Source organism: Malaya genurostris, chromosome 2, assembly GCF_030247185.1.
Source record: "Malaya genurostris strain Urasoe2022 chromosome 2, Malgen_1.1, whole genome shotgun sequence".
NCBI classification, from domain to species: domain Eukaryota; kingdom Metazoa; phylum Arthropoda; class Insecta; order Diptera; family Culicidae; genus Malaya; species Malaya genurostris.
Window position 1 is genome coordinate 222,224,655 of NC_080571.1, and position 15,648 is coordinate 222,240,302.

General features: G+C 36.7%; 1 protein-coding gene across 1 annotated transcript in view; it reads right to left on the bottom strand.

The window, feature by feature from the left end:
* LOC131427712 (rho GTPase-activating protein conundrum) overlaps positions 1-15,648 on the bottom strand; it is a 203,399-nt gene that overhangs the window by 120,243 nt on the left and 67,508 nt on the right. The window contains exon 2 of the mRNA XM_058591150.1: positions 9,696-9,718. The gene's annotated coding sequence lies outside the window, so the exon portion shown is untranslated. The remainder of the gene's footprint in view (positions 1-9,695; positions 9,719-15,648) is intronic.

Consider the following 15,648-nt stretch of genomic DNA (forward strand, 5'->3'; position numbering starts at 1 on the left):
GGATTGTTGAAATCTTTCTATTTTTAACGGAGATACTGACATTTCCTCTCTATCCCAGTGAAAGGAGTTTTGAGTGACCTGCATCAAACTTCTCAATTTTCGTAAAGATAACTTAACCGTCATATGTTTCCATGCAAGGTTTCTGAATTTCGTTTGGAACCGACTTCTGGTTCCGGAACTACAGGATGATATGTGAAACGAAATTAAAATAATGGCCAGTGTGGTAAAATTTCATTTTCAATCGAATGATATCAGAAGAAAGTGAGATTTACGGCCACTGAACGTCAGCATATCGATACAAATTGATATGACTTATATTATTATATGACTGCAATTTTCAAGTGAAGCTCCCAGAATTCATCATTAGTTAATCGTACCAAGTCATTAGAAGTTTTGCTTGCTCAGTTTCAAGTACCAAGTAATCTAGCTGCTTCATTGTCTTCGCCGTTGATAGTGAGCAAGTTCGAATGAATAGTATTATAAATGGAGTAAAATATTAAAAATTAAACCTGAAGGAGGATACTATCAATTTTTGTGTATTCTGTAATTGATATTTCAGCTAACAGGTTTGTATTTCATCTATTATCTTGAACTAATTCAAATGTTTACATAAACCGAATCGATTGAAGAACTGAATGCTGCTGGTTCGGTACGTCAGCGAACTTTGTGTGTGTCAGAGTGTGAAGATTACTATAGTAGAGAGATCGTCAGTGTGTTTCACATTCGGTTTCAACTGAATTGAATGAAGTTTCACTGCACTGTTAATGACACTCATTTTTCTCATAGATAGCTGAACCGATTTCCTTCATCTAAGGAGTGTATCGAAAAGTAGTTAGCAACATTGATTATTGAATAAAAAAGCGAAAAGAAACATATTTTGACATCAGTTTTCGATATATTGTAGAAAAATTACATTTTTAAGCATTTCACTGATTATATTGAAGAAAATCCTAATTTCTGTGAAACGCTCGCACTTTGGACTTGACATTCTTCATTAAATTCTGCACAGTTACTTGTGTGACTTTCCTGGTGGTAGCTGTCCAGTTTTTTTTAACTCCTGCATGTTTTGGGACACTGTACCTTCCTTCCGAAAGTGCCGCTTGACAATTGCCCAATACCTTTCAATTGGCCGAAGATCCGGGCAGGTCGGTGGGTTGATGTCCTTTTCCACGAATTGTACATTATTTTTTGACAACCACTGTAGAACGGAGTTGGCGTAGTGGGCTGAAGCCAAATCCGACCAGAAGAGAGGAGGAGCCTAATGCTTTCTGTACAGTGGCAGCATTCTCTTCTTCAAACATTATTTCTCGTACACCTTGGCGTTAATTGTGCCCTTCGTGAAGAAAATCGACGACCGTAAACTACAGGTACAAATTGCTTGCCAGACCAACACCTTCTGCCAAAACTTTTCCATCGCCACCGTGGTGTCAGCGTCGTCCAGGTCCTGGTACATCGATTTCGTATAATATTGCGGTCCGGGCACCGCTTGAGAGTCTTCCTTGGCGTAGGTTTCGTCGTCGATCAGGATGCATCCGTCTTTATTCTGTAGAATCCGGTTATACAGTTTTCGCGCTCTTGTTTTGGCCTGAACTTGCTGTACTAGGGACTTTTCCGGCACCTTCTGTTTCTTGTACGTTTTCAGGGAGTTCCGAACTTTGATCCGTTGAATCATCCCGATGCTGGTGTTGAACTGCTTGGCCAAATCCCTCGTCGTCGCCGATGGGTTTTTCCTGATGTACTCAACCACTTTTAAGTCCCGGCCGGGCTGGCTGGGATCCGTTTTCCTACCGGATCGGGGCAAATCCTTCATGGAAAGGGTCTTACCGAACTTCTCGATAATATTTTTGACACTGGTGTGGTGCACTTTCACCCGTTTTGCAATTTCGTTGTACGTGACACCACTTTTTGAGCACCAAGTGTGCAGAATTTTCTTTCGTGTTTCCGGATCAATTCGACTCATCATTGAAACGATTGCGCAGCTGTTATTGACATGTAAACAAACATGTCACCGCAAAAAATTAAGCCATTTCAGAGTAATAACTGTTTGAATGTTGCTAACTACTTATCGATACACTCCTTAATATTCAAATGAAAGGTCTTAAAATCCCATAAAACTTATTGTTTTTCAATCAGGCCCGACTTCCGGTTCAGGAGGTAATGGGTGATTAGTGGAAAAATGTTAATTTCACATAAATTAATCGGGTTTATCGGGTTTGCTTTTTTTATAGTCGTTGCCCAAATAAACTTATTTCAGTTTTACCGGTGTTCGGTTTCGATCCTGGAATGAAGCCAAAAATTATATATGGAACGCGCTACAATTTCTCAAAGGCTACATTCATTTTAAAAAATTTCGAAACAAATGAAATGGTTTACAATCCCTTTGGTGAATAGAACTGATTTCGGCTACACAGATTTTCGAATTCCGGTTCACAACGAATTTAGCGGAATAATTTTATGGGTTCATACAACTTCTCTTTTTGATCAGACTTGCAGTTCCGAAATTACATGGTTCAAATGATCATTTAAAACAACGGTCGTTAAAATAATTTCATGAATACTAAAAACATCGAAGAATATTTATGTGAGAAACATGAGAAACTAAAATGAAAGTATAATGCAGTATAGTCATAATTTTTTTTTAATTATTAATCATAATGAATAAGTACCGCTTAGTTTTGCGTTTGAATTATATTTAAAAATGAATGGGTATAATAAATAAATTACCTCAACTGCATTTTGAAAATTGTACTATCAGTACAGAAAATCTGTTTTTAAATTTATGGCACAATTGTTTCGTAGCGAATCTTAATCCAAGAAGCAGTAATCAGTGCACACAGAAGCCACTTTGCTGCAACCCCAATTAGCCGAAATTGTCGCAATACCAATGCCTATACAAGCAGTATAAGATAATCGCTGGAGCATTCAGAAAACTTGGTACCATGTATCTTGCATTGACTAGCAGCTGCTACATTGGCGGCAGCAACTGGGGCGAAAACAAAGTAATAAAATAAAAAGCCACTATTGAAAGTCACTGAGATTTGTTGATGCTATTGTGAAAATATATATGTGTATCAAGATGAAGAAACTGCTTTATGAAATGTAAGTTGCTCAAAAATGCTCAGTTATCAACTGTTTTGTATTACATCTCGCGTGGGTCTAGATCATCTTTTTCGATTGACTTTGCGAGTGAATTTTAGCATATAGAGAATTATTACACGATCTTACTGCAACCTTCGTCATCTGGCTTTTAGCACTTTTGCCTCTTGTATTTTGTCGTCTCGTGTAAGTGTGGTCTGATTAGGTTTATAAAACAGCAATTTAATGTGAAGTTACCATAAACCACAAACGATGCCGTTTGCTTGACGGTTATTTTGTAACAACATTGTAGATCCAGTTGACCAAGACAGACTTATATCTTTGGAACAGTCGTAAAACACAGTGACACAGTGCGTGCTGCTACTTTTTTCTTACACCAAACAAGCTCCAGCTAATTGTCGTAATTGTAGAAAATTAAATTATGCACCTAAACAGACCACGTGTGCCATCGTGATTTATTAGCGGCAAAAATAAACCAGAGCTCTTTGGTGTGATAGTTTGCAATCAGTGAGTTCGACTCATTTCATATGCATAAAATTTCCGGTCGGTTGGTTATAAGCATATGCAAAGGAAATCACGAGGCAAGGTTTGGTCTCCTGGAGACTAAGGCGGAAGAAAAGTTTACCGGCGATTAGTTTGGTTGGGGCAATCCAACATCCCGGCATCGCTTGGAAAGTGTCTATTTGTTAAAGTGGTTAACTGTTTTACCGTCGTCTTACGAATACCGCGAAGGCGATCCGGTGTCAGTGAGGCTATTTCAAGTAGCTTTCCTATACATCAGAGTGCTGAGAAGCCAAAGAGTGTAGAAGAGCAGTGAAGGACACTTACTGCTAGTAGTGCGTATATGCGTTCAGTATAGCTGTTAGGCCATCGAGTGACATTTAACATCACTGCGATTGTAATTAAATGCAGTACTGTGTTTGGTAGCAATCGTATTAGGTAATGCGGTAGTAAACTAGCCTAGGCGTTAGATTTAATTACTAAGCTAACCGAGAGATTGCCAATTGAAAGCACTTCAAGTTACAGGTATTATACTAGCCAGTAATGTGTTACATCATAATCAAGAAATATCAACATGATAAAGGTAAATGATGACCTACATTCTACACTCGTTCTCACATTTGAATATGGGCAATTTCTTTTCGCAACAATACACCAATACAATACAATACACTCAATGTTTTTCGCCGGTTTCTGCATTCTCAGTTGGCTAATAATAACACTAGGATCTACCTGTCTCGGTTGTATAAGTCGACAACCGTGAAAAATTATTTCACCCAAGAATTGATCCACTGATTTCATGTTCCATGTCGTAAAAGGCCACTAAAGCGGGAGCTCGTAAGTCAAGATATATTTCCGTGCCGAAGACTGAATGATTGCAGGAGCTTACAAAATGCAGTCGTAAACGAAACATTTGCGGGCTTTGCCCTCGTGGAGCTCAAAACTCCGTGTTACAGTTAGTCTCACTAATTGAAGGCATATACAGAAAATATGTCCATTTTTCGGTATATTTGTCGTATAACCGGACTTCGCCGAGTGATGATTTCATATTCTTCATATTATATGAATTCCAGTGGAGCTAAAGCCATCAATAGGAAGTTCATTTCTATGTATTTGCTATCATACAATACTTAGTTGATTATAGTGCTGGTTCATCACGCTGCCAAGCGAAGTATGCTATCCTACATAATAATTCTTATCTTTCTTGAACATTGATGATTACGGGTTGTTTGTTGGTTTTGCAAAGCAGAAAGCTTTTTGTAAGGCAACGTATTTCACTCAAGTATCCAAAATTTAAAGGCAGGAGGATGGATGATGCAGTTTGGATTTCACCCTCTGTTGAAAATTCGGATGCTTAAAATTGTCTACTATCATCTCGGATGAGTTGGCTTGAGCTGGTACCATGAATGAAAGGTCCAGATTTATCACTGTCAACTCGATAAAGCACAACATTCGTTCTTGGGATGCATCTAAATACGCCAGTTACTGATGCAACTTGCAAACTTGCTCTAAGACAACAGATTTGAATCTGAAAATGTCAAAATGTCTATTTTTCCAAGCATCATTGCAGTATTCTGGCCATTGACGCAACTACGTATCCGGGTTTTGGTTCTTCATACATGGTTGAATCTGTGTATGGGTAGCTGAAATTGAAGGATATTCTATCGTGTCTCACTCAATTTAGTAAGGAGCTATAGTCAGAATGTTTTGGTTTCGAAAATGTTGCAAAACTACTGAAACAATCGACACGACTCTTTGTTCCTTTCTCTATAGAAAGGTCATACAATTGCTGGAGAAACTTACTTTTGATTGGAACTCCGAAGACCCCGGAGTGTGTGCACTTTTTTAAATTTATCTCTTCGCACAATTTTCTCGGAGATGGCAGAACCGATTTAAAAAAAATTTGTTTGAAAGCTACTCTTGGGTTGTGAATCAAGCTCGAAGATCAAATGGCTGTCACTTCTGGTTCAGGAATTTTATTTTTATTTTATTGCGATTGAATTCTTATGTGTTTTGATCGACATGGGAATGAAATTGATGTAATAGAGAGGAGAACGTTGGTATTGTTCAGGAACGAAGTTTGAATGTTTTGAATGGTACGCCGCGTACAGTCGAGTAGCAGTAATGAGTTTCTTATTTTCAACGTGTAGTAAATTTACGTTTTACACTGCACAGTGGTTCGAAACGGGAAATTAGCGTGACAAAAATGTTTTGACTATTAAATATTAGTTTTTTGGTAGTAGGTGTCTTCACAAAAGTTGTTTGTAATCAAATGGCGCTCCTTTTGGTGTAAAAAATTACTAGTTTGGTTCTTATATAGATTGAAAACTGAAATCTAATTTTCTTAATTTAACACAAAAACGATTTCTTTGTACAATAAAGTTGTAGGAAACTTTTTTTTGAGCAACTTTGCTGAAAATAGCATCTTTCTAGCTTTCCATTTGATCGAGTTACGTCAATTTTCCCAAGTAAAAGTAGGGTGGTTCCGGAAAAATCACTTTATTTGTTCTAACTTTTTTTTTGAAACGTTCTATGGAGGTAATAAATGAATTGAAATTGTTCAGCAAAAAATCTATTTTCGGCTGTAGTTTTTGTGTTTTCATTTCTTGAATAGACAATGTATGGAACACTTGTAGGTCTAATTTGATACTATTATTTTGCTGAAGGAAGTATGTTGATACGTTAAGATATTTAAGAGTTATGCAATGTTTTTGAGCTTTTTGAAGGTATTTTTATGATTAATTTAAATGAGGTAAAAAAAACACCCCTCCAATTTTCTCTTAAGTTTTTACTTATATTATGACCTTTCAGGATACATTTTTATCGCTCTGGCATCTAATGAATATTGGTATTTGAAGGTTGACTAGTTTTTGATGAAAAAACAATCATAACGTTTTACTGGTAGCCCATATGAACAATCTCAGTTCAGTAAAATTATGCGCAATAACAACTCTTTTAAAAACAACTTTCACAAAAAAAGTTAGAACAAATAAAGTGATTTTCCAGGAACCACCATACGTTTACTTGGGAAAATTGATGTAACTCGATCAAATGGAAAGCTGAAAAGATGCTTTTTTCAGCAAAGTTGCTAAAAAAAAAGTTTCCTACAACTTTATTGTACAATGAAATCGTTTTTGAGTTCAATTAAGAAAATTAGATTTCAGTTTTCAATCTAAATAACAACCACCTAGTATTTTTTTTACATCAAAAGGAGCGCCATTTGATTACAAACAACATTTGTGAAGACACCAACTACAAAAAACTAATATTTAATATAGTGAAAATATTTTAGTCACGCTAATTTCCCGTTTCGGATCACAGTGCACTATTTTTTAAATAATTTTGTATCTGTTATCTGTTCTAAATTTGTACGTACATAATGACCTGTAATTGATGATTCAATAAGTTGAAAAGTTCATTAACCGATGCTTGGCAGTACTTTCATTAAACCTCCAAGGCTACAACATAAGATGGCTATAATTCTTCAGTTCGAACAAAATCTCGTGCTTTCATCTTAATTGAGCTCAACAGCGCCCGCTCAGTGGAATTGGAAAAGGAATAAGCGCAATCCTACCATTTTGGTAGATGTTCTTGACCGATTCTTAGCATACAGAAGAATCATTGCATGGCTAGAACTATGGATTCTACTGACGCTAAGAATCCTTCCAGACCGGGACTCAAACATACGACAACTGGCTTGTAAGAACAGCGTCCTATGCATTGAACCGCCAACCCGGGACATTAGCTGGGGGATAAAATCGATCCTATTAACAGCATCCCAATCAACATAGCATAACAGGATTCTATCAGAATTATATATGATTTTAATATTTATATATCATTATGTTATAAATATGATTCCAAGTCAGAAGCAAATATTCAGATTTTATTAGGATTATAGCTAACCCAGATATTATATTAAGGGCCGTTATATTCCAGGTAACACTATGCTAGAGAATTAAGAAAAAGAGAGTTCAAACACTTTTGTCGATCATGTTTTTGACTTTTAACCCAAAAAATGCTATGCTTCAATAAAGAAAACATTTTTTCCAATTTCACGTACCTGAAGATGCTTTTGAAAACAACAATTTGATATTAGATTTTGGAATGATGGCCTAAATTTTAAATTTGAGAACGTTCCTAAGTAATTCCTACTTAAATTGTGAAAGTTTTTATTCAAACATTAATTTCAAATTGAAATTAAATATTTTTTAAGATGTTTTTGCGCTTTTTCTCTTACGAACAAAGGAAGGTAAGGCAAAAGCTTTAAAACTCGATTAATAAATATTGGAAAAAAAGTTATATAGCATTCGACACAGTTCACTGAATTCTGCAATGTTTCCTCAGATATGATTTTCAAAAGCTTGGAGTCAAATGAATGCTTGAATTTTTCAATTTTATCGGTGACGTTGCAATAAACGAAAAACAAAATATATACTGGGCTCCAAACCAAAATCTAAACTTAGCTCTATACTTATTCGAATTATAAGTTCTTTTAGTTGCAGATTGGAAATAGCGACTTTAGTTTTACCAAACCCCGGATGTACTGGAAATGGAGGAAAAAAATTCATAAAAAAATTCGTATCGATTTATCTTTAGTTCTTGCTGTACTTTATACTATGTTGATGTGATGATTTTTTACGTACTTCTAAATAAAAATCTTTGTTAATATTACATTGAAAAATGTTCACTGGTGGCGCTGATGATATCATCATGGTCTAAAGCAAAGTGAAGGAATATCGAATCATTTTCACAATTTTCGGATCCAAAATCAGTAAAATCGATATGAGTTGGTTAGGTCATCAATTATTAAGATCTACAAATTGCAGATATCGCATTTTGCCCGTTGTCATCTATATCATTGCATGATCATTTTTACATTCATGAATCAAACAAAAACGATTTGACTCGATTTGAAAAGTTCAATATATCCATATCTGATAAATTTATGATAATCTCATTTCGTAGTATTTTGATTACTTCCAAACCGGAACCGTGAGGTGGGATTTAGAATTTGCAATGTTGAGTTTAAAACAACCGACCCGAATTATGAGACCTTCCATTTGAATAATTTTTCTGTGAGTCAATCTAGGTAGATATCAAACAATCAAACCGGAATGAAAGTTCAGTTTTGATGGTTTTTGAACATTATTTGCGGGGCTTCTGGCTGCGGATACCGCCAACTAATGTGACTAATAGGCAATTGGTTGATCATCAATCATAAAAACTTGCTGTTCGAATCGATGTTATATACAGTTCTGATTTTCATTGTCTTTCAAACGAATTCTAATCTATTTCTAATCTAAATTTACGAAAATCGATTCAGCCATCTCCGGGAAAATTAAGTGCACATGTTAATAAAATATACCCGCCAATCGACACACATACACTTACAGACAATTCACTACCTCAACTGAACGAGCGAACTGATTGGAATGTTATTTAAAAGTCGGCCCTTTTGGTGTAAAGAAGAAAAAAACTATCATTCATTAGTTAATTTCCTCAGATTCTATAAGGTAGTTTTGTTTCACAGAATTTAGTCATTTCCGGTCATTTAAAACTATTCTTCAGTACCAAAAAAACTTGCTCATAGTTCTGAAATAGCCCTTTTGTCATTCCCTTTTGTGGAGAGCGATAGATTATTTTTGTAGCAATATGGACTTACACTAGTTATTATAACAATGCCAATATATCGTTTCAACCTCATTTGGTGCTCATGTCCCGATGCAATCGTAGAGTATGTTGGCAACTCAAAATTTCCCGGTTCGGAATCAGTCGTTTAACTGTGCATGATTTTTTTATGGCAAATCAAATCGCCTAAAGGTATGCAATTTCATCTTACTTCGCGAAATCTATTTTTAGATTTGCACGGTATAGCCTTTCCCCCCAAAAAATAGGCCATAATAACTGAAAAGTCGTACTAAATTTCTAACAAATTGAGATATAATATTGATATTTACTTATCAAGGTTTGTAACAATTTTGTTATCACCTAGGTTAAATAATGCAGATAATTTTTAAAATTGATTGCAATTCGAAGACACATGTAAACTATTGTTTCTGCTTTATATAATTTTACATTGAAATTTTACTACTTACCGTTGTATCATGAAGTTTGAATGCTGTAATGGAAATACGAACAAATGTTAGAATAAAATATTCAGAATTTTAACAGTAACTACTTGGAAGGATGTATGAATAAACTGGCATGATTGTTATTATTAATACAAATATAGTCAGTATCATTGATTATATTCAAATATAAATGAAAGATTTCGTAAATTGGTGTATGTATAATATTTCGTTAAAATAATTTGTTCCAATTATGTTCTGAGTTATTCACGAAAATATTGTTATAAGCAAAAAATTTTTTTTTTTTTCAAACAAACAGAACACACGAAAATCTGTTTCTTTCTTTGGGTATAAACTATCATAACCTTTTCAATTTGTAAACAGTTAAGTTAAGTTAATAAGAATTTTTCGTTATTTTGCTTCATCGCACTAAATGATTAAACACACTTTACCCTATAGTTCTGGAACCGAGAGTCGGATTCGGATGAAACTATACAGCAACCTGTGAGGCTATAGATACTTTTATTTGAGCCTATTTGTGGAAGTCGAACAAATCATCTCTGAGAAAATTGAGTGAGTCTCATTTTAAACTTTTTGACCACTATTTCCGGTACTTCTGGAACCGGGAACTTGGAACCAGTATAGCCGAAGTCGGTTGATTTAGTAAGCAACTAATATAGCCTACAAATTGAATAAGTTTTAAGTCAAATGTAGATTTTTACCCTTTATTGCATCGTTGCTCTAAATGACGGTGTGAAATTCAGTAGCAACCTATGGCACTATGAGATTTTTGCCTTTCTCATATAGAAAGGTGATGCAATCACTGTGAAATCCGACTTTTGAACCGAGGCCCGGAGGACCGAGTTTCATATACCATTCGACTCAGTTCGTCGAGTACGCAAAATGTCTGTCTGTCTATCTGTGTGTGTGTGTGTGTGTGTGTGTGTGTGTGTGTGTGTGTGTGTGTGTGTGTGTGTGTGTGTGTGTGTGTGTGTGTGTGTGTGTGTGTGTGTGTGTGTGTGTGTGTGTGTGTGTGTGTGTGTGTGTGTGTGTGTGTGTGTGTGTGTGTGTGTGTGTGTGTGTGTGTGTGTGTGTGTGTGTGTGTGTGTGTGTGTGTGTGTGTGTGTGTGTGTGTGTGTGTGTATTTAACGTTTATTTAACGACTTCCGGATCCGGAAAAATAGGGTAAAATGTGGTAAAAAATTGATACCATCAGTGAAAAGGGCGAAAAACCGTAAATTTTTTTTCTAATTCGACCTCAAATCTTTTCCAATTGATAGCTTTCATCAGTAGACGGTCAAAAAAACCGATATCAGTTATTCTTTCAAAAATATCACAGTACTATGTAAGATAGTACGATTGATATGAGAAAGGCATAATTACACCACTAGGTGGATTAAAACAGGTTTTATTTTATGAGTGACATTATTTGACACATACTCACACACATACATACACAGACACATACATTGCTCAGCTTGATGAACTGTGTCGAATGATATAGAACACTTAGCCCTCTGGGCCAATTTTCACTAGTCAATTTTTCAAGAGATTGCATAAACTTTCTATATGAGAAAGGCAATAAATGTACTTTTATAGAAAAGCATTGTGATAACACTAACAAGTAGGTACAAATTGAATAAAAGAATTAGAAATTTAAATTTGTTTAACCTGAAAAAATAAATTTTAATATAGCAACCCAGCACGCTATACGAAATTGAACAAAGCACGCTGCGAACGGAGCATAGCCTCTCGTACCGTCGCGTACTAGTTTTGCATCGTCATTTGGAATGTTTTGACACCCATCGCCCTATAATTTCGGAACCGGAAGTCGGATCTTGATGAAATTGTACAGTATATGTAAAGACAATGAGAGCTTTAATTTGAATCATGATTCGTGAAAATCGGCTTAACCGTTGCTGAAAAATCGAAGTGAGTTCCGCTTTTGGAGATTTTATTTATTATTATCGGTGCTTTCGGAAGCGAAAACCGAGGACTAGTAGTCCTAAAGTAGTTTTATATATTCACTAACTAACAAAATCTACCAACTAGATGAGGTTAGCAGTAAGATTTATACAAATGTGCACCTCGTTTCGCTATCGCTTGTGAAAAAATACTAATGAAATTGAAATTTTTCACTATTCGCACTGTAATACCGGATATGGAAATGAGTGGAATACACTTTTCGTTTATACATGTCGTTCGTCAAAAGAACCGCCATGAACTTGATACTTCTACAAAATGAACTAGTTCTGTTGAACCGTTCTATCGTTCTTCTGAAATTTTGTATGTTTCTCCGATAAAAATATAAGAGCCATACATTTTATTTTGTAGTAAACAAGTTCAATATATTGAATACTTTTTGGCATGTATTTGTACCTACAATCATAAAGATCTTTTGTTCACTAATTCTTATAGAAGAACTAGCTCTTTTGACCCGTTTGCGAACGGATTGTCCATCTCTAGTTTGTTGTATTTTCGAAGATTGGAATCTGCCACATACATTCAGCTATTAAAATGCGACACACAGATACTAGAAAATTGTTGAAATGTGAAACAAGTACTTCGCTGCTCACAGTGAAACTCAAGCCATGACAGTTGTATTATCCCTAACCCTATCTCTACGTTGACAATTTGATGGTAGAAAAGATTCATTGTTAGAAGAACAGTAATGAAAAAAAGAACAACAAACACAAAATCTCCAATGTATCCGTTGCACTGCGTGTCCGTGTTTCGAATTGAAACTGGCACACTTTCTTCCGAACGGTGTAATTTGCAACCTCAAATGCATAATAAGCCCTAAATACATACTCCAAAAAGACAATTTCGGCTTTCGCGGAAATGCACGGAAATGAAGTCAATGTAAATGTTTCTTGTTTAATAAAAAAACTTCTTTCAACCAAATGAGTCAGCTGAGATGGCAAATTTTTGCGTGCAGCACGCCGTCAACCTCCCTTGCGGGCCGAAGCCGAGCTTGAATTGAATTTCCTCGAAATTTACAACCAGTTGGGCTTTCTTCCCTCCCCATCACGTTGCCACGCGGCCACGCGGTGCCATTTTGAAACACCTGAGTCACTTTTGAATGGCATGTGAGCCCAAGCGAAAATGCAAACCGATTTGAGCCTTTTGTGTATACAAAGCTTCGCTCATATATCCAATTATGCTGTTTGCTGCGATTTTTCGCTCGGCTAGCAGCTTGACAGCCCATTCTGCGGTCGGTCTTGGAACGGAGTGCAGGAAAAGTCGACCGTTCCCTTTCGGGTCTTCCGTTAAGTCGATCAAGCCGGAGACCGAACTATTCACTGACAATTAACGGCAGTCAACATGTGTGATTTTAATTCATCGCGTGTGCTTTTGAACTCGTTATGATTATTAATTTCTTTCGCTTGGCAGAGATACCGCAGAAATGACTGATTGTGAATCGCATGACTCGGTGCGATGAATAAACTGTACCGGATATCTCTACTATGATTAGCTTTGGAAAGTCGCAGCTCGTTTCTGTTGGTTAGTGCATTCGTGCCAGTGTCAATTTATAGTTTCGGGAGATCAGCGGTCTTGCGATAGTCGAGTCACTGCTTAGCAAAATTGAACCGCTAGACAAACCTTTTACAATTATCTTCGGATGTTTCAAACAAAAATAAGAAGCGACTAACTTTCTAAGCAATCGTCAAACCCTCCAAATTGAAGTTTTAACGTGTCATTTTGGAAATTTCGGAATCAAGATCCGGATTCCAATACAGTAAAAGCGACAGGTTCCTACAAACCGGTAAGAATTGCGATCCAAATAAATTGTTGAACGTTGGTTGTTGGTTTCAAAGAATAGCCTAACCCTAGCGCCATCGCTTTAGTCAACAATCTCGCGCAAAGAGATATAATCAATGGTACTCACAAGATACTAACTAAGCAGTTAACGACTACGAGCGATGTCACTGGTACGGGCAGAAAAGTTTCATTCATCAAATTAACGCTTCACTTTTGTGGTTGGCAGCCGTCATACGGTCTACCCGGTGATTCAACCTTTCTCGGAAAATCTCCAACCAACGGCGTCTTGAAAAGCGTGATGAAACGTTTACATTTCAATCGATCAGCACTGATAAATGCGGGTATCAGGTTTTCGCCCATACCAACATCATCGTCGACTGATTGAAGGCCTTGTTCGACAATGTGCGTGAGCCTATTAAACATTGCCCCTCTGATCCAGTGACTGAGAAGGATAAGGCTTTGGTGTGTAAACACGTAGAAAGTGGTTTGGAGATTTCTACATCTGTTCGTGTGTTACTTTACTTTTCGATTGTTGGATTGAAAAAAGTACTCCGGAGTTATTGATAGCGGCTGGTTCAGTAAACCATTGCAGATGACCATCCGTTAGCGAATCCGGTGAATGACATCAACGTGGACCGCTTCTGTGAATCTTGGAAAAGATTAATCCGTTTCCACAGGCACCGGATCCTCCCTCACTGCGAATAGTTACGTCGTAGAGTCAACTTCGTTTCCGATTGTAGCCCGTACATCAACTACCACCTCCATTAATGAAAACCGCGTTCAAGCTTACTGTTTGCGGCACTTCAGAAACGCAGAAATTGCGGCACCATAGATTTGTAGCTAAATAAATCAATTATAATTGAAGCGATCAAGTTAGTATGATTCCCGCATGACCACAATTCCCTCTTTAGTCTTCATTCAATTTTCTCTTTGCACTTCGATCATCAGTGCGGCATCACTCTCGATCTCGTTTCCCTGCTGTGTTGATTATGAATGAGATTTCTAACCGAGCCGGTTTTCCCCATTCTTCGAGCTGGCGACTGTACCGATTTTTGCGTTGTTTGTTTTTGTTTTCATTCTCTATTTCCCACGTCGTGTGATTTACACTTACTTTCGCCACCCGCCGTGCCGCCCGTGGGAAATTGCAACTGGAAAAACGGCTTTGGTGGCAGAGCGATATTTTTTCCATCTGTCTGGTCTTGATTGACGGGAAATCTTGGGATGAGGTAATGCTTCTGCGATAGGTAATATTGTCATATTACGAAGAGCTGACCGAAAAGCAACGAACTGCAGGCTAAAATTAGAATCCGAGAAAAAAGGAATTGAGAACCCTCCAATCACCTGTAGAATATTCGCTCAGTCTGTAATGTGATACAGAATTCCTACAAAGAAGTGTCCTAGGGTAAAATACGGGTGCTTTATACCAGGGACATCACCGAGTCGACTTGAATATGTTTCGAAGTGATAAATAGAAGATTCTATGAATATCAATCGATGTAGTGACCCGAAAATATTGAAGAACACACGAATTGTATATTTCAATCGGTCGAAATTGTGGACAAGTGAACTGGATTTATTTCCTTTGAGATGAAATAAACACGGTTATCACGGTACCACTGAAGTCCAATTCTCTCTCAACTATACTGCCCATACTTGCATATCAGTCCCATATGGAAAATCGGCATGTCGAGAAAAATACGATTAAAATTTTATTTTCGAACTTTTTGATTTATTGTGCTACCTAATGCTAAATTATGGTATTATTACATGAAATATCGGTAATACACCTTTGCTATTCCAATATTGCAACAAATGAAATTATTGAAATTTGCACTGAATGGGACTGACATACGGGTACTTTGCATATGGGACAGACATGAGTTGGTAATTTTTCCACATTTTACTGAACAAACCCTCAACTTTTATTGCAATTTCTGAGAAAATATTGAGGATAGTATTCATTCCTCAAGCTAACTCAATATTGGAGAAAATCGATATGGGACTTATATGCGAGTATGGGCAGTATAGTGGCAGCTAGTCAAATCTAACTAAATTTTTACAGGCATGTTGTAAAATTTTATGATTGGAAACATGTGTTTTTCAGATACTTTTCCTCGAATAGAACCGAATTCATTACCTCATAACACATGGATCAATAAGTCCCGAAACTAAAGCAGAGATGGCGCTCGTAGTAAACCAGTAACCACGTCTTTCTAGA